Source organism: Amblyraja radiata, chromosome 1, assembly GCF_010909765.2.
Source record: "Amblyraja radiata isolate CabotCenter1 chromosome 1, sAmbRad1.1.pri, whole genome shotgun sequence".
Lineage (NCBI taxonomy): Eukaryota > Metazoa > Chordata > Chondrichthyes > Rajiformes > Rajidae > Amblyraja > Amblyraja radiata.
Window position 1 is genome coordinate 177,687,796 of NC_045956.1, and position 27,215 is coordinate 177,715,010.

The 27,215-nt window shown below is 45.9% G+C and overlaps 1 protein-coding gene and 1 long non-coding RNA gene across 2 annotated transcripts in view; both read left to right on the plus strand.

Moving 5' to 3' along the window:
- The window catches only part of LOC116985874 (5-hydroxytryptamine receptor 7-like), a 55,781-nt gene that overhangs the window by 6,866 nt on the left and 21,700 nt on the right, over nucleotides 1-27,215 (plus strand). The window lies entirely within an intron of this gene.
- Nucleotides 111-26,297, plus strand: LOC116982370. Its single transcript, XR_004414448.1, has 3 exons — nucleotides 111-204; nucleotides 24,709-24,713; nucleotides 26,285-26,297. It is a non-coding gene; the product is annotated as an uncharacterized LOC116982370 (long non-coding RNA).

Genomic DNA, 27,215 nt, shown 5'->3' on the forward strand with positions numbered 1-27,215 from the left:
GACAAGAAAGACGTAGTACGGTCATGGGCAAATTCACGGGTAATTTTCGGCCCCATTTCCGTAACCGGCTTCCGTCCCCGCACCAAAGATCCCATAGGATACTAGTGCGGAGACGGAAGCCGGTTACAAAAACATGCTCGTAAAAATAAAAGTTCTTTGGTAAAAATTTTCTTATTTTCAGAATGATAATTTATGAACACAAACGTTAATTACACTGCGGGCCGGGTCGTGTTACAGAAATGGATGAAAAAAAGGTCCATGTTCCGCTCCGTTGCGTACTACACGTCGGCCAATTGCATTTAGAAGGAGTGGTCTATCTTGATTGCTATAGGATCTTTGCTTCAACCCACCTTGCCCATGCTGACCAAGTTGGCAAATTGGGCTTGTTTCATTTGCTTGCATTTGGCTGATATCCCTCCGATTTAGTTTAGTTTAGTTTGGTTTAGTTTAGTTTAGTCTAGTCTAGTTTAATCTAGTTTAGTTTAGTGTAAGGAGGAACTGCAGATGCTGATTTAAACCGAAGATAGACACTAAAAGCTGGAGTAACTCAGCGGGACAGGCAGCATCACTGGAGAGAAGGAATGGGTGATGTTTCGGGTCGAGGCCCTTCTTCAGTCTGTAGAAGGGTCTCGATCCTTCAGAAGGGTCGGGAAGAAGTAAGTAAAATAAAGTGTAATTTAAACATTGTTTTTACTGGAACGTGCGGTCAAGGATGGTGGTGGAAGTTAATATGATAGTGGTACTTAAAAAGCATTGGATTCATGTGCAGGCTGAAGTGATTTTTTGGCATAATATTCGGCACAAACATTGTGGGCAGAAGGGCTTGCTTCTGTGCTGTACTGTTCTATGTCCTATGTTGGTTCATGTCCATAAATCATAGGAGCATCATTAGGTCATTTGGCCCAGCGAGTCTACTCCGTCATTCACAAGCTCACGTTACAGGAGTAGAATTAGGCCATTCGGCCCATCGAGTCTACTCCGCCATTCAACAACTTAAGAATCAATTGCCTGTCTATCTCGGCCAACTCACGGCTCATACCCTCAAAATTACCTTTCTTTAAGTTCAGAACCCTTGTTTCTGAATTAATTATGTCACTTTCCATCATAATGAAGAACTCAACCATATTATGGTCACTCTTGCCCAAGGGGCCACGCACAACAAGACTGCTAACTAACCTTTCCTCATTACTCAATACCCAGTCTTGAATAGCCTGCTCTCTCGTTGGTTCCACTACATGTTGGTTTAGAAAACTATCCCACATACATTCCAAGAAATCCTCTTCCTCAGCACCCTTGCCAATTTGATTCATCCAATCTATATGTAGATTGAAGTCACCCATTATAACTGTTTTACCTTTGTTGCATGCATTTCTAACTTCCTGTTTGATGCCATCCCCAACTCTTCTTCTACTGTTAGGTGGCCTGTACACAACTCCCACTAGCGTTTTCTGCCCCTTAGTGTTTCGCAGCTCTACCCATATCGATTCCACATCCTCCAAGCTAATGTCCTTCCTTTCTATTGCGTTAATCTGCTATCTAACCAGCAACGCTACCCCACCTCCTTTCCCTTTCTGTCTATCCCTCCTGAATATTGAATATCCCTGAATGTTCAGCTCCCAACCTTGGTCACCCTGGAGCCATGTCTCCGTGATCCCAACTATATCATAGTCATTAATAGCTATCTGCACATTCAACTCATCCACCTTATTACAAATGCTCCTTACATTGAGACACATAGCCTTCAGGCTTGTTTTTACAACACTCTCACCGCTTATACAATTATGTTGAAAAGTGGCCCTTTTTGATATTTGCACTGGATTTGTCTGCCTGCTAATTTACTTTTCACCTTGCTACCTATTGCTTCTATCCTCATTTTACACCCCTCTGTCTCTCCGCTCACACATTTAAGAAACCCTTTCCCTTTAACTCCATCCTCGACTATCCCATTTGACACCACACCCCCCTTATTCAGTTTAAAACCACCCGTGTAGCAGTGGCAAACCTGCCTACACAGGTCATATGGGCCAAACACAGGCAGATGGGACTAGTGTTGATGGGACATGCTGGTCGTTGTGGTTAAGTTGGGCCGAAGGGCCTGTTTCCACGCTGTATATTCGATAACTTTATGTCCTCTGGTTCTTGCTTTTCCTACTCTGGGCAAGAGACTGCGCATTTGCCCAATCAATTCCTCTCATGACTTTGTTCACAAACTATCTCTTGTATACAAGCCGTCTTGCTATGTTTGTGCATCTAACATGGGGAAAGATGCCTTGTTGACCTGGCGTGGGAAGTGTTAAGGTCTGGGATCATGGCGTGGGTGCGGAGATGGGAGAGCAAGATCACAGCAACTTTATAGAAGAGCTTGTGGCTTGTATTCACTGTGTCGCTTGGATTGTTTTCTCTGTTGAAGGAAGATCTGACGCGTGTATAAAATAATGAGAACCAACAAGGCACGGCTCTATAAAATAATCATCATTATAAAATAATCAGACCCACGTCGCCGAGAGAGACACAGACGTGAGCCGTGAGGGTAGGGAGACCCACGCCATTGAGAACAAGGAGGGCCGTCCAGAGACAATAGACAATAGACCACAGGTGCAGGAGGAGGCCATTCGGCCCTTCAAGCCAGCACCGCCATTCACTGTGATCATGGCTGATCATCCCCAATCAGTTCCCGGTTCCTGCCTTCTCCCCATATCTCCTGACTCCAGTATCTTTAAGAGCTCTATCCAACTCTCTCTTGAAAGCATGCAGAGAATTGGCCCCTACTGCCTACTGAGGCAGAGAATTCCACAGATTCACAACTCTCTGGGTGAAAAATGTTTTCCTCATCCCCGTTCCAAATGGCCCGCCCCTTATTCTTCGTGAGGAGGGCCGGCGAGGACAAATGGGGACCTGACAAAGGAATGCTGAGAACAAAGAGGGGACCTGGCATGGGGGGCCGCGTAGAATGAGGGATGGACCCTGCGGGGTGGGGGGGGGGCACAATGAGAATGGAGGGTGTCCCAGTGAAGGGATGCTGAGAATGAAGGGGGATCTGACATGGAGGGGCACAGTAAACGAAGGGGAGGCCTGATGGGGGGCCGCCAAGACTGAAGGGGGTACTCGGCGTGGGGGTCCACTAAGAACGAAGGCGGTCCCGGCCAGAGGGGCAGCTAAGAATGTAGGAGGGGCCGGAGGGGGAGGGGCACTGAGAATGAAGAGAGGTCGCGACGAAGAACCAAGGGGGGACTTGGTGGGGTGAGGTCGAGATTGAAGGGGGGACACGTCAGGGGGCCGCTGAGAATGAAAGGGAGACTGTTCAATAGACGTTTTGTAACTTTGTCGGTGCTAGAAACATGCCGACACTTTGCGTACTGCCTGGGTGAGCTCTGCTCTACGATGTTACCCGATTGTAAACAAAAACAAAGAATTTCCTGTGCCTTGATGCATGCGACAATAAAATATCATTGAATTAAAGTATCATTGAATCTTTGAATCATTGAGAACCATAGAGAGGGTGGCCAGTCAGAACCTTATCAGCAAGTTGGAAATGTCAAAGACTAGAGAGCACAGGTTTAAGGTGAGAGGAGCAAAGTTTAAAGGATATGTGTGAGGCACGTTTTCTTATGCAGAGGGTGGGTGGTGCCTTTAACGGTGGCAGTGGAGATAGATATGATAGTAGCGTTAAAGAGGCTTTTGGATAGACATGTGGAGGGATATCTTGATTTGTACGGGTTTCAGAGGTTATGGGACGAAGGCAGGAGTATGGGGTGAGGAGAGAGAGAGAGAGAAATCAGCCATGATTGAATGATGGAGTAGACTTGATGGGCTGAATGGCCTAATTCCACTCCTATCACATGATCTTATGATATTTCCACTAATGGGAGAGTCTAGGACCAGAGGCCATAGCCTCAGAATAAAATGACATACCTTTAGAAAGGAGGTGAGGAGGAGTTTATTTAGTCAGAGGGAGGGTGGTGACTCTGTGGAATTCATTCCCGCAGAAGGCTATGGAGCCCGTCAATGGATATTTTTAAGGTGGAGACTAATAAATGCTTGATTAGTGCGAGTGTCAGGGATTATGGGGAGAAGGCAGGAGAATGGGGTTGAGAGGGAAAGATAGATCAGCCGTGATTGAATGATGGAGTAGGCATGATGGGCTGAATGGCCTAATTCTGCTCCTGTCCCTTATGGACATGACATGGATCACACACAGGCTGAGGAGATGAGTTAACCTGTGATTAATGTTCATTGTGTTCGTCATGGACATTGCAAATCTAAGGATCTATTTCTGCGCTGTGCCTTTTCAAGTTTTCTGCTCTGTGTCCCACCGTCTCTCCCTACATGGAGTAAACCTCTCCTTGAGTTTACTAATATCAACTTGAAACTAAAGCTACTGCTGTTTACATTTCCAGACACGCTCCACGCCAGTTAAAGTATATACTGGCTGGAAAATTGGGCCAAGAGAATGTAGGCGGAAATTGCGTTTGTGATTAGAAGTAATGATTCTCTGCATGGTATTTTTAGGAATATGATGACAATGGGAAGAATGGAGTAAAACGATAGAGAAACCTAATTTAATTTAGTTTAGATTAGTTTGCAGATGCAATGTGGAAGCAAGCCCTTCAGCCCACGCCGAACTGCAATCCCCATAGACTAACTCTATCGTAATAATAATAATAATAATACATTTTATTTGTTGGGCGCCTTTCAGACATCTCAAGGACACCTTACATAGATTAACAGGAATATAAACATATAATCAGAGTAAAATAAATAATAAAGACATCACAGAAACACAAACTAAAAACAGAATTCAGTCCAAAAGAAAATCAAAAACACAATGTGAAGAGAGAGCAGCGGCAGCTAAAGCGTGCCAGCGTCCACTCTCTCTTCACGGCAGCCATCTTGGACAAAGACTAACAGGATTACGTAGAGACAGATAATCATCCCCCCACAATGGATACCACTGTGGGGGAAGGCACAATGTCAAGTCCCCAGCCCCAAGTTCACCCAAAGTCAGGCCTGCCACCGCAGTTGCCTCTACGGAGGCCCGATGTTCCTGGCCGTTCTCACCGGGTGGTGTTGCCCCGGCGTCGGGCGAGTCCTCTCAGCGGCTGGGCCACCTGGAATGGCCGCTTCCAATTGGGATAATTTGGGATCATTTACAATTCTTACCGAAGCCAATTAACCTACATATGTGTAAAGGGCCTTTCCCACGAGCATGCGACTGCATGCGGCAAGCGTGACCTAACGTGGTCGCTAGAGCTGTACGGCCTCGCGTGGCCAGTCTCACTTCGATCGCCGGAGTCGTATGGAGTTGTGCAGAGCTGGTCCCGACATCGCACGGGGCTCCGAAAAACTGATCGTGTTCAAAAATTCCGCGCGTCAACGGCCTGCCGGCCGGCAGCCGCATTGAGGCCGTACGCACCGCCTCGACGGGCGTGCGCAACGTCTTGATGCCGTACTTCACGCGCGAACTTCCCGCGGACTTCGCTCGAACTTCACGTCACTAACTCGACCTTCGCGCGGCCCCCGCTTCCGGTTTGGTCGCGCTCGCCGCATGCAGTCGCATGCTCGTGGGACAGGCCCTTTAGTCTTCAGAGTGTGGGAGGAAACCAGAGCTGCTGCAGAAAGCCTACGCAGGTCGCGGGGAGAACGTTCAAACTCCGTACAGACAGTACCCGTAGTCAGGATCGAACCCGGGACTCCAGCGTTGTAGGCGCTGTACGGCAGAAAGTCTATCGCTGCGTCATTGTGCCGCTCCTAGGTGGGATAACAAGAGGGATGCGAGGATGCGAACAGTGGAACTGGTTGGACGACTAGGTCAGGGGGGATGGAGGGTGAGAGAGTGAAGCGTGTGAATTGTTTGGTGGCTCTTTTCCTTAGCACTGTGTTGCTATGACAGCGAAACCATATTAAATTCCTTTAAATGTCAGAAATATGGCTTTGAATCTTCTTTTCGAGCTGTTAGCCGTGACTCAGTCAGGAATGGAGCACTGACCGAGGATGAAGCTTTAACTCATGGCTCCATCTGTTCTGTCAGGCCAGACTACTTCTGTGCATTGGGCCATAGTTAATCTTTAACCACTGTGGGCGGCACGATGATACAGCTGGTGGAGCTGCTGCCTCACAGCACCATAGACCCAGGTTCGATCCTGACCTCGGCTGCTGTCCATGTGGAGTGTGCACATCGCTGCCTGCGACCGTGCAGGTTTCCTCCAGGTTTAGTTTAGTTTTAGCTTTGTTTAGTTTGGAGATACAGCGCGGAAACGTGCCCTTTCGTCCCACCAGGTCCGCGCCGACCAGCGATCGCCGCACACTAACACTATCCTACACCCACTAGGGACAATTTTTACATTTACCAAGCCAATTAACCTCCATACCTGGACGTCTTTGGAGTGTGGGAGGAAACCGAAGATTTCGGAGAAAACCCACACAGGTCACGGGGAGAACGTGCAAACTCCGTACAGACAGCACCTATAATCGGGATCGATCCCGGGTCTCCGGCGCTGCATTCGCTGTAAGGCAGCAACTCTACCGCTGCGCCACCGTGCCGCCCTTGTGGTCGTTTGGTTTCCACTCACTTCCCAAACATGTGGAGGTTTAGAGTCTCAGTTTAGTTTATTTCAGTTTAGGTTATTGCCACTTGTTGCTGGTGACTTTTAAAGTTGGGACTCTTCTTCAGACAACCATGTGGTCTGAAGAAGGGTCCCAACCCGAAACCTCACCCATCCTTATTAGAAGGAGATGAGGAGAATTTTTTTAAATCACAGGTTGGTGAATCTGTGGAATTCTTTGGCACAGAAATCTGTGGAGGCCAAATCAATGGAGATTTGTAAGGCAGAGATAGATAGATTCTTGATTAGTACATGTGTCCGAGGTTATGGGAAGAAGGCAGGAGATTGAGTTTAGGAGGGAGAGATAGATCAGCCATGTTTGAATAGCCGAGTAGACTTGATGGGCCAAATGGCCTAATTCTACTATCACATGACCTTCTGACCCTTTTCTCCAGAGATGCTGCCTGACCCGCTGAGTTATAAAGTCATAGAATCATAGAATGATACAGTGTGGAAACAGGCCCTTCGGCCCAACGACCACACCAGCCAACATGTCCAAGCTACACCTGCCTGCGTTTGGTCCATATCCCTCCATACCTGTCCTATCCATGTACCTGTCTAATTGTTTCTTAAATGTTGGGATAGTCCCTGCCTCAACTACCTCTTCTGGCAGCTTGTTCCATACACCCACCACTCTTGCACTTTGTTACCATGGCACTTAGTGTCAATCTTCCTCATTTGTTAGGCAACGTTTCGGGCCGAAACCCTTCCGGCCCGAAACGTTGCCTATTTCCTTCACTCCATAGATGCTGCTGCACCCGCTGAGTTTCTCCAGCATTTTTGTGTACCTTCGATTTTCCAGCATCTGCAGTTCCTTCTTAAACAAATTCCTCATTTGTTATTTGGCTCCAGCCAACATTAACTCATTAAATGGAAAGGTTTGCAGTTAATTGGCTTAAATTCAATGAGCTCTTTCGAGAGGAGTGAATCAATTAATTTCTGTCAATACAAATATCTTTTCCAAATGGGAAGCAATATATTAAGAATAATGGATGAGATTGCTAATGGTTTAGTAGCTCGGAATCTGGATTGCCAGCAGATAACTTATGAGTTTGCAAAGACTGTTGGTGTAAATCAAATTCAGTTAGTGGTTTTCATTAATGATTTCATAAGATAGTCTTATGATGTTCTTAAAAAAATCTGTTCTGATCACTTCACAGTTGTGCTTGGGGATGACAACACTTACAATCTTCTCCCTAGCCTGCCCCACAAGGGACTCAAGCCACATATCATGTGTCCTAGTCTATAGTTACAGAGCGTGGAAACAGGGCCCTTCAGCCTACCCTGCCCTCGTCGACTAACATGCCCTATCTACACTAGTATGTCTGCATACTTTTGGTCCATATCCCTCCAAACCTACCCTATCCATGTACCTGTCTAAATGTTTCTTAAACGTTATGATAGTCCCTGCCTCAACTAACTCCTCCAACACCTCGTTCCATACACCCGCCACCCTTTGTGTAAAAAAGTTACCCTGCAGGTTCCCAGTAAATCTTTCCCCCCTCACCTTAAACCAATGTCCTCTAGTTCTCTATTCCCCTACTTACACATGTTCCTTCTTACACATGTTGTGTTTACCCGACCTATTCCTCTCATGTGCTTGTCTCCAATTGTCCTCACTGCAAGCTGTAAATGCTGGCTTGCCCACATCATGCCAACAACAGCGCCAGAGGCCCGGGTTTGATCATGACTATGGGTGCTGTCTTCACGTACGGATAAGGGGGAGAATGAGGGCCAGGGCAGTTTACTGTTCTGGATGTCAGATGTGGGAGGTCATGCAGTCTGAGTACCCTCCAGACGTCCACATCTGCGCCAGGTGCGTCGAGATGGGGCTCCTAAGGGACCGTGTCAGGAACCTGGAACAGCAACTCGATGACCTCTGTCTGCTCAGGGAGAGCGAGGAGGTCATACATAGGAGTTACAGGGAGGTGGTCACTCCAAGACCACGGGAGACAGAAAACTGGGTCACAGTTAGGAAGGGCAATGGGCAGAGGCAGGGACTGGTGAGTACCCCGGTGGCTGTACACCTTGAAAATAAGTACTCATGTTTGAGTAAGGGTGGGGGAGACAGCCTACCTGGGGGCAGCGACAGCGGCCGGGCCTCTGGCATAAAGACCGGTCCTGTTGCTCAGAAGGGTAAGGAAAAGAAGAGGAGGGCAATTGTAATAGGGAACTCTATAGTCAGGGGGTCGGATAGGCGATTCGGTGGACGCAGACAAGAGACCCGGATGGTAGTTTGCCTCCCTGGTGCCAGGGTCAGGGATGTGTCTGAACGGGTCCAAGAAATCCTGAAATGGGAGGGAGAGGAGCCTGAAGTTGTGGTACATATAGGTACCAACGACATAGGTAAAAAAAGAGAAGAGGTCCTGAAAGAAGAATTTAGGGAGTTAGGTAGAGAGTTAAGGAGAAGGACTGCAAAGGTAACAATCTCAGGATTACTGCCTGTGCCACGCGACAATGAGAGTAGGAATGGAGCGAGGTGGAGGATAAATGAGTGGATGAGGGACTGGTGCAGTGGATATGGATTCAAGTTTCTGGATCATTGGGACCTCTTTTGGGGAAGGTGCGACCTGTACAGAAAGGATGGGTTGCACTTGAACTCGAGGGGGACCAATATCCTGGCGGGGAGATTTGCAAAGGCTACTGGGGAGACTTTAAACTAGTATGGTTGGGGGGAGGGACTCAAATTGGGAAAGCTAGCAGTCAGTGTGTGAGGCAGGAGGCAGAGAATGGTAGCACTCTGACCCAAAATGTAGGGGAGAGAGAAAAAAAAGACAATAAACAGAGAATAAGAGAGGGTGGGTTTCTTAAATGTGTATATTTTAATGCTAGGGGCATTGTAAGAAAGGTGGATGAACTTAGAGCCTGGATTGACCCTGGAAGTATGATGTTGTGGCGATCAGTGAAACATGGTTGCAGGAGGGCTGTGATTGGAAACTAAATATTCCAGGATTTCGTTGCTTCAGGTGTGATAGAATTGGAGGGGCAAGAGGTGGAGGTGTTGCATTGCTTATCAGGGAAGATATTACAGCAGTGCTTTGGCAGGATAGATTAGAGGGCTCGTCTAGGGAGGGTATTTGGGTGGAACTGAGAAATGGGAAAGGGGTAGCAACACTTATAGGGGTGTATTATAGACCGCCAAATGGGGAGCGAGAATTGGAAGAGCAAATATGTAAGGAGATTGCAAATATTAGTAGTAAGCACAAGGTAGTGATTGTGGGAGATTTCAATTTTCCACACATAGACTGGGAAACACATTCTGTAAATGGGCTGGATGGGTTGGAATTTGTAAAATGTGTGCAGGATAGTTTTTTGCAGCAGTACATAGAAGTACCTACTAGAGAAGGGGCGGTGCTGGACCTCCTGTTAGGAAATGAGACGGGTCAGATGGCAGAGGTATGCGTTGGGGAACAGTTCGGGACCAGTGATCACAATACCATTAGTTTCAATATAATTATGGAGAGGGTCAGAACTGGACCTAGGGTTGAGATTTTTGATTGGAGAAAGGCTAACTTTGAGGAGATGCAAAAGGATTTAAAAGGAGTAAATTGGGACATTTTGTTTATGGGAAAGATGTGGAAGAGAAATGGAGTACATTTAAAGGTGAAATTTTAAGAGTACAGAATCTTTATGTCCCTGTTCGGTTGAAAGGAAATAGTAAAAATCGGAATGAGCCATGGTTTTCAAGGGAAATTGGACACGGTTCGGAAAAAGAGGGAGGTCTACAATAATTATAGGCAGCATGGAGTAAATGAGGTGCTTGAGGAGTATAAAGAATGTAAAAAGAATCTTAAGAAAGAAATTAGAAAAGCTAAAAGAAGATATGAGGTTGCTTTGGCAAGTAAGGTGAAAGTAAACCCAAAGGGTTTCTACAGCTATATTAATAGCAAAAGGATAACGAGGGATAAAATTGGTCCATTAGAGAGTCAGAGTGGACAGCTATCTGCAGAGCCAAAAGAGATGGGGGAAATATTGAACAATTTATTTTCTTCGGTATTCACCAAGGAGAAGGATATTGAATTATGTGAGGTAAGGGAAACAAGTAGAGTAGCTATGGAAACTATATGATTCAAAGAAGAGGAAGTACTGACACTTTTGAGAAATATAAAAGTGGATAAGTCTCCAGGTCCGGACAGGATATTCCCTAGGACATTGAGGGAAGTTAGTGTAGAAATAGCAAGGGCTATGACAGAAATACTTCAAATGTCATTAGAAACGTAAATAGTGCCGGAGGATTGGCGTACTGCGCATGTTGTTCCATTGTTTAAAAAGGGGTCTAAGAGTAAACCTAGCAATTATAGACCTGTTAGTTTGACGTCAGTGGTGGGCAAATTAATGGAAAGGATACTTAGAGATAATATATATAAGCATCTGGATAAACAGGGTCTGATTAGGAACAGTCAACATGGATTTGTGCCTGGAAGGTCATGTTTGACTAATCTTCTTGAATTTTTTGAAGAGGTTACTCGGGAAATTGATGAGGGTAAAGCAGTGGATGTTGTATATATGGACTTCAGTAAGGCCTTTGACAAGGTTCCTCATGGAAGGTTGGTTAAGAAGGTTCAATGGTTGGGTATTAATGGTGGAGTAGCAAGATGGATTCAACAGTGGCTGAATGGGAGATGCCAGAGAGTAATGGTGGATGGTTGTTTGTCAGGTTGGAGGCCAGTGACTAGTGGGGGCCACAGGGATCTGTGTTGGGTCCACTGTTGTTTGTCATGTACATCAATGATCTGGATGATGGTGTGGTAAATTGGATTAGTAAGTATGCAGATGATACTAAGATAGGTGGGGTTGTGGATAATGAAGTAGATTTTCAAAGACTACAGAGAGATTTATGCCAGTTGGAAGAGTGGACTGAAAGATGGCAGATGGAGTTTAATGCTGATAAGTGTGAGGTGCTACATCTTGGCAGGACAAATCAAAATAGGACGTACATGGTAAATGGTAGGGAATTGAAGAATGCAGGTGAACAGAGGGATCTGGGAATAACTGTGCACAGTACCCTGAAAGTGGAATCTCATGTAGATAGGGTGGTAAAGAAAGCTTTTGGTGTGCTGGCCTTTATAAATCAGAGCATTGAGTATAGAAGTTGGGATGTAATGTTAAAATTGTACAAGGCATTGGTGAGGCCAATTCTGGAGTATGGGGAATTTTGGTCGCCTAATTATAGGAAGGATGTCAACAAAATAGAGAGAGTACAGAGGAGATTTACTAGAATGTTGCCTGGGTTTCAGCAACTAAGTTACAGGGAAAGGTTGAACAAGTTAGGGCTTTATTCTTTGGAGCGCAGAAGGTTAAGGGGGGACTTGATAGAGGTCTTTAAAATGATGAGAGGGATAGATAGAGTTGACGTGGATAAGCTTTTCCCACTGAGAGTAGGGAAGTTTCAAACAAGGGGACATGACTTGAGAATTAAGGGACAGAAGTTTAGGGGTAACATGAGGGGGAACTTCTTTACTCAGAGAGTGGTAGCTGTGTGGAATGAGCTTCCAGTGAAGGTGGTGGAGGCAGGTTCGTTTTTATAATTTAAAAATAAATTGGATAGTTATATGGACGGGAAAGGAATGGAGGGTTATGGTCTGAGCGCAGGTGTATGGGACTAGGGGAGAATACGTGTTCGGCACGGACTAGAAGGGTCGAGATGGCCTGTTTCCGTGCTGTAATTGTTATATGGTTATATGGTTCTCCACGTGACCTGCATGGGGCTTCGCCGGTGCTCCGGTTTCCTCCCATACTCTAAATACATACGGGATTGTAGGTTAATTGGCTCCCTAGCATGAGGGATTAAACTAGGTTATGGGTGATCACTGGTCAGTGCTGACTCGATGGGCCGAAGGGCCTGTTTCTATGCTGTATCCCTAAATTAAGATCCAGTATTGCTGCAATCCATGGCATCAACTTCATGATTGCTTCTTGAATATAGCTGCTGGAAAATTCAGGTCTGTGGAGATTGGGTAGCAGTTGAATCGGATCCAATTTTTGATATTTTTATGACTGAGCAGTTTACACATCAGCTGGTGTGGTATTCGAGGGACATCTAGCGATCAAGGCCTGGATAGAGTGGATGTGGAGAGGATGTTTCCACTAGTGGAAGAGTCTAGGACCAGAGGCCACAGCCACAGAATTGGATGCTCCTAGAGGAAGGAGATGAGGAGGAATGTTTTTAGTCAGAAGGTGGTGATTCTGTGGAATTCATTGCCACAGAATGCAATGGTTATTTTCAAGGCTATAGATACGAGTTCGATCCCGACTGCGGGTGCTGTCTGTATGGAGTTTGTATGTTCTCCCCGTGACCAGCGTGGGTTTTCTCTGAGATCTTCGGTTTCCTCCCACACTCCAAAGACGTACAGGTTTGTAGGTTAATTGGCTTGGTAAATGTAAAAAATGTCCCTAGTGGGTGTAGGATAGTGTTAATGTGCAGGGATCACTGGTCGCCGTGGACACGGTGGGTCAAAATCTAGACGCTAAACCCTAAAACCCTAAAATCATCCATCCATTCCCTCCAGAAATGCTGCCTGGCCCATTGAGTTCCTCCACCACTTTGCGCTTTATAATATGTACAGTTCTTAAACTTTTAGGTGCTTCCCGCTGTTCCTTTTCCTTCCCTCTTTGGTTCTGGGGTTAAGAAGGAGATAGATCAGCCATGATTGAATAGCAGAGTAGATTTGATGGGCCGAATGACCTATTTCTGCTCCTGTCAATTATGAACTCATGAATCAACTGATTGGCCAGAATCAAGGAGAGGGGCGCGAGACTGCAGACACTGGAACTTGGCCGTTTCCCAACACAGATGCTGTCTGACCCGCTCAGTTCATCCAGGATTTAGTCTTTTGTTCAAGTTGTATCCAAATTGCGTGCATAATAATTGGCAAAAGACAAAGAGATGGAGGAACACAAGAGGTTAGACAGCATCTGTAGAGGGAATGGACAGGCAGCGTTTCAGGTTGAGACCCTTCACCTGATAGAAACGCCATCTGTCTGTTCCCTCCAGAGATGCTCTCTGATCCACTGAGTTTAGCTTAGTTTCAGTTTAGAGACACAGTGCGGAAACAGGCCCATCGGCCTATCGAGTCTGCACCGACCAGTGTAAGCCAATTAACCTACAAACCTGTGCGTCTTTGGAGTGTGGGAGGAAAACGAATATCTCGGAGAAAATCCACGCAGGTCACGGGGAGAACGTACAAACTCTGTACAGACAGCACCCGTAGCCAGGATTGAACCTGGATCTATGGCGCTGTAAGCGCAGTAAGGCAGCAACTCTACCGCTGCGCCACCGTGCCGCCTGTACTTCAGTATTTTGTGTTTTGCTCTAATATATACAGTTCTTCATCATTATAGGTGCCTCCTGCTGTTACTTTCTCTCGCCTCTTTCGTTCCTGATACCTCCTTCTGTTATAGTTCCTTCCCATCACCAACTGGGATCACCCTTAGGCAATGGGATGTGGAAGTGACTGACTGTTTTAGCTCTCCAACAATCATTTGTTCCTTATTTTTAACTTTGACTCATACTTTTAATAGGCAATTAACGTTAATTGTGCGCTTCCTCTTCTGAAAGTACATGTTGGTGATAATACGACTAAGACTCATATTAGACTGAGATGTGATTGAGGAACTCACAAGGGGCCAGTCGTGGTGAGTTTTTTCCTTTTATCAGGTGGTTAACTAAACGTTATTGACGTATAGCACGCTGACAGCAGCAATATTTAATTAGTCCCAAAATAGCATGAATAATGAAATATGGATTAAAGTTGATGCTAATCTCCTGATTGCCTGAGTTTATTGAATTCAAGATTGGGATTCCAACTGATCAGTTCGCCTCGACCTACCTGATCTCCCGGTTGCTAAACACTTAGACTCCCCCTCCCATTCCCACACTGACCATTCTGTCCTGGGCCTCCTCCATTGTCAGAGTGAGGCCCAGCGTAAATTGGAGGAACAGTACCTCATATTTCGTTTGGGCATCTTACACCCCAGCCGTATGAATATTGACTTCTCAACTTCAAGTAACCCTTGCTTTCCCTCTCTCTCCATCTCTTCCCCTTCCCAGTTCTCCCACCAGTCTGACTGTCCCTGATTACATTTTATCTCTGTATGCTTTGTTGTCACCTGCTCCTGGCTAAGAATGACCTTTTCCTTGATCTCCACCTTCACATTTCCTCTCTCTCCATCCCTCCCCAGTCCTAGTTCTCCAGCTAGTTTGGAGAATCTCCTGCTGATTACATTTTACTATGTCTGCCTCGTTGTCACCCTCCCCTAGCTAACAATGATCTATCTACATTTCTGTTGAACTTCTTCCCCTTTGATCTCTCATTTTCACACCTTACTCTTCCTTATCTCTGTATCTCCCTCTCCCCTGACTCAGTCTGAAGAAGGGTCTTGACCTGAGATGTGGCCCATTCCTTCCATCCAGAGATGCTGCCTGTCCTGCTGAGTTACTCCAGCATTTTGTGTCTATCTTAGGAGTTAAAATCCTCTTTATTTTCTCAACCACAGCAATGTCTGCCAGCCACATTGACAGGCGTTAGTTGGGATGAAGGTTTCACAGATGCTTGCTGTTCTTTCGTGAAGCCCAACAACCATTCATCCCGATTCTATTCACAATCTCACTTGGAGGGAGAATACTTGCTGGAGGCAAGAAGAACTTGGGGTATTGTCTTCACTTTGGCGCAGCGGTAGAGTTGCTACCTTACAGCGCCAGAGACCCGGGTTCGATCCTGGCTATGGGTGCTGTCTGTATGGGGTTTGCATGTTCTTCCCCTGACCTGCGTGGGTTTTCTCCGAGATCTTCGGTTTCCTCCCACACTCCAAAGACGTACAGTTTTGTAGGTTAATTGGCTTGGTGTAAATGTAAGCATTGTCCTTCAGAGCCCAATAGTTTAGTTTAGTTTAGTTTAGAGGTGCGGCGTGGAAACAGGCCCTTCGGCCCACCGTGTACACCATGTACACCGTGACCAGCTGACCAGCGATCACCCCGCACACTAGTTCCATCTTACATACTAGGGCCAATTAACCAACAGATCTGCACAAGTTTGGAATACTTTTGGTGTAAGGAAGCGGAAGACATGGGATTATGACTGAGCTAGAATTAGTAAGGATTCTGGTGGTGGCGCTGCCTTAGCAGCTGTGGCTCGCCTGCAGTCCGCCTGTTCTTTCTTTTTTTTGTTGTTTTCTTGTCCTGTTTTAGTTAGTTAATTTGAGTTCTTAGGTTGTGTATGTGTTGGGGGGGGGGGTGGGAGAAACTTGTTTTAGTCTCTTCCTTCGGGGGGGTGCGATTCTTCTTCTCGTATCCCCCGTCTCTGTCTCCGTCTGCACTGAGGCCTAATGGCGGAGCTGGCGGCCTCCAACTGGGACCGACCTCGAGGCTCTGGAGGCAGAGCCAGCCAGGACTTACCAGCGCGAGGCTAGCCGACTTCGGGGCTGAGGCGGCGGCGGCCCGACTCGGAGCTGAGGCGGCGTTCCGGCTTTCGGTGGTGGCCCGACTCGGAGCTGAGGCGGCGGCGACCCGACTTCGGAGGTTCGGCCGGGGGCCAGTGGACGACATCGTCGGGAGCTCACAGGTCACAGGTTGGTGACCTGTTTTTCCGGAGCTCCCGCGGCAACAGCTTCGTCTGCTGGACTGGAGGGCGGTAGCTTTGACCGCCCAGGGCCACGGAGTTTGAACCGGCCCATTCGCGGAGCACTGTTGAGCCGCGGGACTGACTTACTTACCACCACCCGGTGGGGTCACAACATCGGAGGCCTGGATCGCCTCAACGCAGAGGGAGAGCAAGGAGGGAAGAGACAAGGACTTTAAGACTTTTGCCTTCCATCACAGTGAGGAGGTGCCTGGTGAACTCACTGTGGTGGATGTTAAATTTGTGTTTAACCATATAACCATATAACAATTACAGCACGGAAACAGGCCATCTCGACCCCTCTAGTCCGTGCTGAACACATAGTCTCCCCTAGTCCCATATACCTGCGCTCAGACCATAACCCTCCATTCCTTTCCCATCCATATAACTATCCAATTTATTTTTAAATGATAAAAACGAACCTGCCTCCACCACCTTCACTGGAAGCTCATTCCACACAGCTACCACTCTCTGAGTAAAGAAGTTCCCCCTCATGTTACCCCTAAACTTCAGTCCCTTAATTCTCAAGTCATGTCCCCTTGTTTGAATCTTCCCTACTCTCAGTGGGAAAAGCTTTTCCACGTCAACTCTGTCTATCCCTCTCATCATTTTAAAAACCTCTATCAAGTCCCCCCTTAACCTTCTGCGCTCCAAAGAATAAAGCCCTAACTTGTTCAACCTTTCTCTGTAACTTAGTTGCTGAAACCCAGGCAACATTCTAGTAAATCTCCTCTGTACTCTCTCTATTTTGTTTACATCCTTCCTATAATTAGGCGACCAAAATTGTACACCATACTCCAGAATTGGCCTCACCAATGCCTTGTACAATTTTAACATTACATCCCAACTTCTATACTCAATGCTCTGATTTATAAAGGCCAGCACACCAAAAGCTTTCTTTACCACCCTATCTACATGAGATTCCACTTTCATGGAACTGTGCACAGTTATTCCCAGATCCCTCTGTTCACCTACATTCTTCAATTCCCTACCATTTACCATGTACGTCCTATTTTGATTTGTCCTGCCAAGATGTAGCACCTCACACTTATCAGCATTAAACTCCATCTGCCATCTTTCAGCCCACTCTTCCAACTGGCATAAATCTCTCTGTAGACTTTGAAACTCTTCTTCATTACCCGCAACCCCACCTATCTTAGTATCAACTGCATACTTACTAATCCAATTTACCACACTATCGTCCAGATCATTGATGTACATGACAAACAACAGTGGACCCAACACAGATCCCTGTGGCACCCCACTCGTCACTGGCCTCCAACCTGACAAACAACCATCCACCATTACTCTCTGGCATCTCCCATTCAGCCACTGTTGAATCCATCTTGCTACTCCACCATTAATACCCAACCATTGAACCTTCTTAACCAACCTTCCATGAGGAACCTTGTCAAAGGCCTTACTGAAGTCCATATACACAACATCCACTGCTTTACCCTCATCAATTTCCCGAGTAACATCTTCAAAAAATTCAAGAAGATTAGTTAAACATGACCTTCCAGGCACAAATCCATGTTGACTGTTCCTAATCAGACCCTGTTTATCCAGATGCTTATATATATTATCTCTAAGTATTCTTTCCATTAATTTGCCCACCACTGACGTCAAACTAACAGGTCTATAATTGCTAGGTTTACTCTTAGACCCCTTTTTAAACAATGGAACAACATGCGCAGTACGCCAATCTTCCGGCACTATTCCCGTTTCTAATGACATTTGAAATATTTCTGCCATAGCCCCTGCTATTTCTACACTAACTTCCCTCAATGTCCTAGGGAATATCCTGTCCGGACCTGGAGACTTATCCACTTTTATATTTCTCAAAAGTGTCAGTACTTCCTCTTCTTTGATCCTCATAGTTTCCATAGCTACTCTACTTGTTTCCCTTACCTCACATAATTCAATATCCTTCTCCTTGGTGAATACCGAAGAAAAGAAACTGTTCAATATCTCCCCCATCTCTTTTGGCTCTGCAGATAGTTGGCCACTCTGTTTATTGTGTGTTTTGTTATTTTATTATGTGTGTGACTGCAAGGCAACAAAATTTCGTTCAGACCGAAAGGTCTGAATGATAATAAAGGAAACTTTGATACTTTGACTTTGACTTTTGATTAATACGAGAGAGGGTAGGAGAATAGGGTTGAGGGGGAAAGATAGATCAACCATGATTGAATATTTTAATTCAATTCAAATTATTACATAGACTATATTATTCAAAAACGAGGTTGAATAAATTTTATCCAAACGTCTCTCCCAGATGCGATAAATGTATGTTTCAAAACGCTAATATAACACATTCATTTGTAGGATGTACAAAGTTGAATAAATTTTGGAGCGATATATTTGATATATTTACAAAGCTTTTCAAGTCCACAATAGAACCTAAAACGGAATGGATTATATTTGGAATAATAGCAGAAGATATCAATTTAAATAAAGACCAAAACTTTTTTTAAATTATGGGTTAATAATTGGAAAGAAATTGATACTTAAATTTTGGAAAAATTACAACCATACCAACTGTTAAAATGTGGATTAGGAATATGATGGACAAAGCACGCCTTGAAGAAATGAGACTCCGACTAATAGATAAATATGACCAATTCTTAAGGAGTTGGTCTCCTTTCATCGACTTTTTGGAATCATGTGATGCAGCGGTACCATAAGGATTGCTGATTTCAGTTCATGATAGATAGATCTACATCTCCGAATAAAGATTTGAAAATTTCTCTTTTAAGGGGCCTTCTCTCCTATTTCTACTTTCCACTTTTTCTTTTTTTATATATACACACTTCACGTTTTTCTATTCTCTACCATCTATTTTTCCTCTTTTTCCCCTTTCTATTGTTTTCTTTTTCTTGTCTTGCTTACTTCCTTCTCAAAACATAAAAGTAGAGGTTGTACATAGAATGGATTACAGTATGACATAGTTGGCACCTAAAATTAGGTTCCACTGTACTGTTTTGTACTGTATTAACTTCTAATAAAATAAACAAAACAAAAAAAACCCCATGATTGAATAGCAGAGTAGACACGATGGGCCGAATGGCCTAATTCTGCCTATGTCATAGAGTCATAGAGTCGTAGTCAACGAGTGATACAGTGTGGAAACAGACCCGTCGGCCAAACTTACCCACAACGACCAACATGTCCCAGCTATACTACTCCCACCTGCCCGCATTTGGCCCATATCCCTCCAAACCTGTCCTATCCATGTGCTTAGAGGGTTTCGGCCCAAAACGTCGCCTATTTCCTTCGCTCCATAGATGCTGCTGCACCCGCTGAGTTCCTCCAGCAATTTTGTGTACCTATCCATGTGCTTAATTGTTACATGGATAGGATCCATAATCTTCTGATCTTATGAGACTTGAAGGGGCTTGCTACTGTGTGGTATTTGCAGGAAACATGTTCCTGATGTTGGGGGAGTCCAGAACCAGGAGGCACAGTTTAAGAATAAGGGTTAAGCCATTTAGAATGGAGATGAGGAAACACTTTTTCACACAGAGAGTTGCGAGTCTGTGGAATTCTCTACCTCAGAGGGTGTTGGAGGCCGTTTCTCTGGATACTTTCAAGAGAGAGCTAGATAGGACTCTTAAAGATAATGGATATGGGGAGAAGGCAGGAACAGGGTACTGATTGTGGATGATCAGCCATGATCACATTGAATGGCGGTGCTGGCTCGAAGGGCCGAATGGCCTACTCCTGCACCTATTGTCTATTGTCAATTGTATAACTACAATTCTAACTCTATTGCTTCAGATGGGTAGAATCTCTCCATTTTCTGCAGCCAATAACAGAAATAATGCCTCATTCATTTTGACAATGGTTCAGCAAATAAATGCTGATAATAGGAACACTTTTGGTATCTTGCGTCAGCATCATGTACTCCCACACAGGTTATCATTAGTTACACATAATGCAAATGTCTCTACTGTACCTGATGGATTATTCTCAATCTCAGCCTGTGGACCTTCACAGTTTAATGCACCCGTGTAAGGCTTCCAGTGTGAAATACTTGCAAGGCTGCTGTTTCAACTTTAGACTTTGGTGATACAGTGCGGAAACAGGCTCAACAAGTCTGCGCCGACCAACAGTCACACTGTACACAAGCACTATCCTACACAATAGGGACTATTTCAACTTTACTGAAGCCAATTAACCTACAAACCTGTACTTCTTTGGGATGTGGAAAGAAGCCGGAGCACCCGGAGAAAACACACATTGTCTCAGGAGAGCGTACATACTCTGTACAGACAACACCCATAGTCAGGATCGGCCTTACGTTCCTGGCGCTGTGAGGCTGCAACTCCACCACCGCGCCACCATGCTGTAGTTTAGTGTAGTTTAGTCTATTGTCATGTGTACCGAGGTACAGTGAAAGGCCTTTTGTTGCATGCTCTCCAGTCAGCAAAAAGACGATACATGTTACAATCAAGTGTGGAGATACAGTATAATGGGAATAATGTATAGTGCATGATAAAGTCCAGCCCTGATTAAAGATAGTATGAAGGTCTCCAATGAGGTAGATGGGAGCTCAGCACTGCTTTCAAGTTTGTTGATAGGACGGTTCAGATGCCTGATGACAGCTGGGAAGAAACTGTCCCTAAATCTGGAGGTGTGCGTTTTCCCACTTTTTGCTTTTGCCTGATGGGAGAGGGGAGAAGAGGGAGTGACTGGGATGCGGCATCCTTGATTATGCTGCTGGCCTTGCCGAAGCAGAGTTAGTTGCAGATGGAATCAATGGAAGGGAGGTAGGTTTGTGTGATGGTCTGAGCTGCGTACACAATTCTCTGCACATTACTTGTGGTCGTGGTTGGAGCTGTTCCCAAACCAAACTGTGATGCATCCGGATAAAATGCTTTCCATTGTTTTGAGTTTTTAACATATTTGTTCATTCAGTGTCTGCGAGGTTGTTGGCAGTGACCTTTTGAATTAGTTTAGTTTAGTTTATGGCATGGTCACAGGCCTTTCAACTCACCAAGATGCAGCACTGAACGCCACAGGAGATCCTTTTTACCTGTGGTTATCAGACTGTGCAACTGCTCATCCTTCTGTCATGGGGTAGACTGACTCCCCTCCCCTCCCTCCCCCCCTCCCCTCCCTCTCCCCCTCCCCTCCCTCTCCCCCTCCCTCTCCCAATCTTTGCACATCCCAAATCCTGGACTTTCCACACGTCATGTTCCCACTGGTCATAATTTAATGCATCATGTAACTCGTTGTGTTCTATGATTACTAGCAGTCCAATTTCCCTCCTGGGATAAATAAAGTTCCATCGTATCATCAGTACATGCTTGCCATCGATCACCAGTTCGCACCAGTTCCATGTCATTGCACTTTCTCATCAACTCCCTGCACACCAGGGGCAATTTTACGGAAGCCAAATCAAGCTCCAGGTTTAGGTTGAGGTTTTTTAGTGCCATGTGGTACAATGAAAAGGCTTTGTTTTGTAGCTTAGTTTTAGTTTCGTTTATTATTGTCACGGGTGGCGAGGTGCAGTGAAAAGCTTTTTGTTTGCATGCTATCTAGTAAAAAGAAAGACTAGACATGACTGCAATCATGCTGTCCGCAGTGTACAGTTAAAGGATAAAGGGCGCGACATTTAGTGCAAGATAAAGTCAGATAAAGTCCGATTATAGATAGTTAAAAGGTCTTCGGCACGGTAGCGTAGTGGTAGAGCAAATGCCTCACAGCGTCAGAGACCCAGGTTTGATCCCGACTATGGGTGCTGTCTGTATGGAGTTTGTACGTTCTCCCCGTGACCTGCGTGGGTTTTCTCCGAGATCTTCAGTTTCCTCCAACACTCCAAAGACGTACAGGTTTGTAGGTTAATTGGCTTGGTGTGGACGGAAAATTGTCCCTAGTGTGTGTAGGCTAGTGTTAATGTGTGGGGATCACTGCTCGGCGCGGACTTGGTGGGCCGAAGGGCCTGTTTCCGTGCTGTATCTCCAAACTAAAAACAAAACTGAAATTCCAATGTGGTAGGTAAGAGGTGAGCACTGCACTGGTGAGAGGATGGTTCAGTTGCCTGATAATAGCATTCCTTGAATCTGGAGGGATGCATTTCCAAGCAGATCAGATATACCATACATAGAAACAATGAGTTAAAACTTAAGCTTAATAGATAGAGCCAAAATGGAAGAACGGTTGAGTGGAGTTGAGGTTAGTTTATTGTCATGTGTACCGAGGTACAGTGAAAATATTTTGTTCCGTGCTAATCAGTCAGTGGAAAGAAAAGAATTGATTACAATTGAGCCATCCAGATACGTGATAAAGGGATCTGGATGTACAGTGTACAGATACGTGATAAAGGGAATAAAGTGAATACCATTTAGTGCAAGATAAAGCCAGTAAAGTCTGATCAAAGATAGTCTGAGGGTCTCCAATGAGGTAGATAGTAGTTCAGCATTGCTCTCTGCTTGTGGTAGGATGATTCAGTAGCCTAATAACAGCTGGGAAGAAACTGTACCTGAATGTGGAGGTGTGGGTTTTCACACTTCCATAGCTGTTGCCGGATGGGAGAGTGGAGAAGAGGAGTGGCCAAGGTGCGACTCGTCCTTGATTATGCTGCTGGCCTTGTCAAGGCAGCGTGAGGTGTAGATGGAGTCAATGGAAGGGAGGTTGGTTTGTGTGATGGTCTGGGCTGCGTCCACAATTCTCTGCAATTTCTCGGGGTCTTGGATGGAGCTGTTCCCAAACCGTGCTGTGATGCTTGGAGTGCAGAAGGTAGTTCTCAGCATTGTAGCACATCAGTCCCAGAGACTAAGTCAAGAGAGTCACAAGTGTTTTATGGAAACTTAGTGTCCTGAAACGGAACCTAAAAATTCTTACTTGCAGCAGCACAACAAACATATACATAGAGATATAGAGTGCAGAATATAGTTCTCAATATTGTAGCATACTGTAGCATATCGATGTCCAATGTACTCAATGGGGTGAGTTGGAAGCCTGATAACAGAAGGGAAGAAGCTGGTCCTGGGAACTGATGGTGCATCCTTGCAAGCTTAAATCTCACACATCTTTTGGATGAGAGGAAATTTAGAGGGAACTGTAGGTTTGAGATAGGTTGGGGGGGGGGGGGGGGGTGGTGGTGTGTTGTTGGGAATGAGTGTAAATGGGTGTTTGATGGTCAACATGAGGTAAATGGGCTGAAGGGTGTTTTTCCTTGTTGTCTGACTATTTGACTCAATGTAACTGCACTTGTTGGTGTGGGGTTACACATAGTCCATACCAAGTAAAGATAACAGCATATCCTCACGTTATCAGCCATGGGAGCAGAATTAGGCCGTTCAGCCCATTGATTGCGTCTACCCCCAAATTCAATCATGGCCGATCTATCTTTCCCTCTCAACCCCATTCTCCTGCCTTCTCCACATAACCTTTGGCACCCTTCCTAATCAAGAACCTGTCAATCCGCTTTAAAAATACCCAATAACTTAGCCTCTACAGCCGACTGTGGCAATGAATTAGAGTCATAAAGTCGTACAGAGTGGAAACAGGCTCTTCGGACCAATTTGCCCACACTGCCCAACATGTCCCATCTACACTTGTCCCACCTGCTTGCGTTTGGTCCATATCCCTCTAACCCTGTCCTAATCATGTACCTGTTGCAGGATTCCTCAGATTCACCACCAAATTGTTCCCTGAAAGTAATTACTGAACTTGATGTGTTTTTGCCAAGATGCAGCAGCTATATACATCCCATCGTTTTCCTTTAAGTACAAATTTATTTACTCATTACGATTCCCCAGCATACGTAGGTGCGGACTCAATTTACCTCATGGAGTTATTCAATGTCTCTGGATTAATGGCCCAGAAGTTTAGTAATTTACCAACTGTGTTGCTGGTACAGAATTGCTGATCTTTTTTACAAAGTTGGCAGGCAGAGGGAAAGATGAGTCAATCAGTCTAACTCAATTCAGCTTCAGAAAACATTAACACGCAGAGTAGGAGTCATTGTGCTTGGTCCAGTAACTGACAGCTTGAGTTTAGAAGGATGAGGGGAGGTCCTCATTGAAATGTACCGCATTGTGAAAAGCTTGGATAGAGTGAATTTGGAGAGGATGTTTGCACTAGTGGGAGAGTCCAGGACCAGAGGCCATAGCCTCAGAATAAAAGGATGTACCTTTAGAAAGTAAATGAGGAGGAATTTCTTTTTTGGTTGGAGGGTGATGAATCTGTGGAATTCATTGCCACAGACGGCAGTGGGGGCCTTGTGGAGGCATTTTTAAGGTGGAGATTAAAGCTATGCCCTAAAGTGCAGCGCAGTAGAGTTGCTGCCTCACAGTGCCAAGGACCCAGGTTCGATCCTGACAACGGGTGCTGTCTGTACGGAGTTTGTACGTTCTCCCTGTGACCTGCATGCGTTTTCTCTGGATGCTCCAGTTTCCCCCCACACTCCAAAGATATACAGGACTGTAGGCTAATTGGCTTGGTGTCATTGTAAATTGTCCCTGGTGTGTGTAGGACAGTGTTAGTGTGCGGGGTGATCGCTGGTGGGCGCGGACTCGGTGGGCCGAAGGGCCTGTTTCCGCGCTGTATCTCTAAACTAAACTAAACTAACACCTTAGACATTTCCACCCTGGGAAAAAGGTTCAGATTGTCTACCCCACCTATGCCTCTGGAACTGAGCACCTTTTGTTAGTTTTGAAGTTCTTCCAATTCTGAGGGAGGATTGTCGACCTGAAATTATACCTCAGTTTCTCTCCCCACCACTGCTGCCTGACCCTCTGAGTGTTGCCAGCATTTGCCATGTTAATTTGTTTTCGACTCCATCAGTTAAGCCAGCAACCAGTGCACTAGATGGCAGCACAACCCTTCATGTAATGTACACACATTGGATGAAGCAGAAGAAGGAGTAGATAGGACGATATGGCCCCTTCGAGCTTGCTCCGCCATTCAATGAGATCAAGATTGACTTGACCCCCCCCCCCCCCCCCCCCCCCCAATCTTTGCACATCCCCAATCCTTTCCACTCATCACTTTAATTTCATGTTTCATGTGTTTTATGACTGTTGGCAGGTCAATTTCCTCCTTGGATTAATAGAGTTTTATCGTATCGTATATCTATATTTAAGAGGGAGTTAGATGTGGCCCTTGTGGCTAAAGGGATCAGGGGGTATGGAGAGAAGGCAGGTACAAAATACTGAGTTGGATGATCAGCCATGATCATATTGAATGGCGGTGCAGGTTCGAAGGGCCGAATGGCCTACTCCTGCACCTATTTTCTATGTTTCTATGTATCCTATCATATTGTACAAAATTATGAGAGGAATATATCGGGTAGACGCACAGAGTCTCTTGCCCAGAGTAGTGGAATCGAGAACCATACCCAGCGATATGAATATCGATTTATCTAACTTCAAGTAACCCTTGCATCCACTTCTCTCTCTGTCACTGTACAAGTTTCCTGCTGAGTTTCACTCTTTGTTCCACTCGTTATCACCTTCTCCACAGCCAACAATGGACCATTGTGGGCTCCACCTTTTCTTGATCATCTTTGTAGGCTTTGATATGTCCTTTCACATACCTTTCATTCATTTGTTTCTTTGTGCCTTTTCATATCTATCAAAGGTATCAAAGGTATTTTATTGGTCACATTCACATACACCTAGGTGTAATGAAGTGAAATGCTTTTTGCCATTTTGCAGCACACAAAGAAAGAATACAGACATAACACCAATGAGAGTCTTAAACACAAAGAACATCCCCCCACAATGGCTCCCACAATGAGGGAAGGCACAAAGTCCAGTCCCCAACCCCAGTTCACCCATAGTCGGGTCTATTGAGGCCTCCACAGTTGCCTCTACGGAGGCCCGATGTTCCTGGCCGTTCTCGCCGGGTGATGGTGCTCCGGCGTCGGGAGAGTCCTCACAGCGGCTTGGGAACCCTGGAACGGCCGCCTCCGTACTGGAGGCCGCGGCTTCCGAAGCCGACAAGGCCGCGCCGGTTGGAGCTCCACAACTGTCGATCTCGTCGCGAGATCCCAGGCTCCCGGTGTAAAGTTCGGCGCCGCCGCCCGCAGCTGGCCGCTCCACAGTCCCGCAGCTCCGCAATGTTGTTCCTGGCGGTCTCAGCTCACCGGAGCTCCAGCGCGGCGACCCAGGCAAGGCATCGCCCGCTCCACGATAGCGCTCCAGCGCTGTGCCGCCGCCGAAGCCGAGGTTCTGGGCGGTCCGCAACAGGAAACGCCGCTCCAGGCCCGCTGGTAGGCCGCGAGGACGGGTCGAAGCTGCAGCCCGGAGAAAAGCTGCCTCTCCGACCAGGTAGGGACCCTGAAAGGCAGTTTCCCCCTCCTATAGTTACTCTCTTCCCTGAATCTCACTCTGAAGAAGGGTCTTGGCCTGAGACATCATCTAATCCTTTTCTCCAGAGATACTGCCTGACCCGCTGATACTTGCGCCCATCTTCAGTGTAAACCAGCACCTGCTGTTCCTTTCTACACAGAGGTTTAAGACGTAGGTTTAAGGTGAGGGAGGGAAAGATTTAGACAATAGACAATAGAGAATAGACAGTAGGTGCAGGAGTAGGCCATTCGGCCATTCGAGCCAGCACCGCCATTCAATGTGATCATGGCTGATCATCAGTACCCCGTTCCTGCCTTCTCCCCATATCCCCTGACTCCGCTATTTTTAAGTCCTATCTAGCTCGCTCTTGAAAGCATCCAGAGAACCTGCCTCCACTGAGGCAGAGAATTCCACAGACTCACCACTCTCTGTGAGAAAAAGGGTTTCCTCGTCTCCGTTCTAAATGGCTTACCCCTTATTCTTAAACTGTGGCCCCTGGCTCTGTACTCCCCCAACATCGGGAACATGTTTCCTGCCTCTAGCGTGTCCGAGCCCTTAACAATCTTAAATGTTTCAATGAGATCACCTCTCATCCTTCTAAACTCCAGAGTGTACAAGCCCAGCCGCTCCATTCTCTCACCATATGACATGAATATTTTGGTTGAGTAGTTTACACCCCAGCGGTATGAACA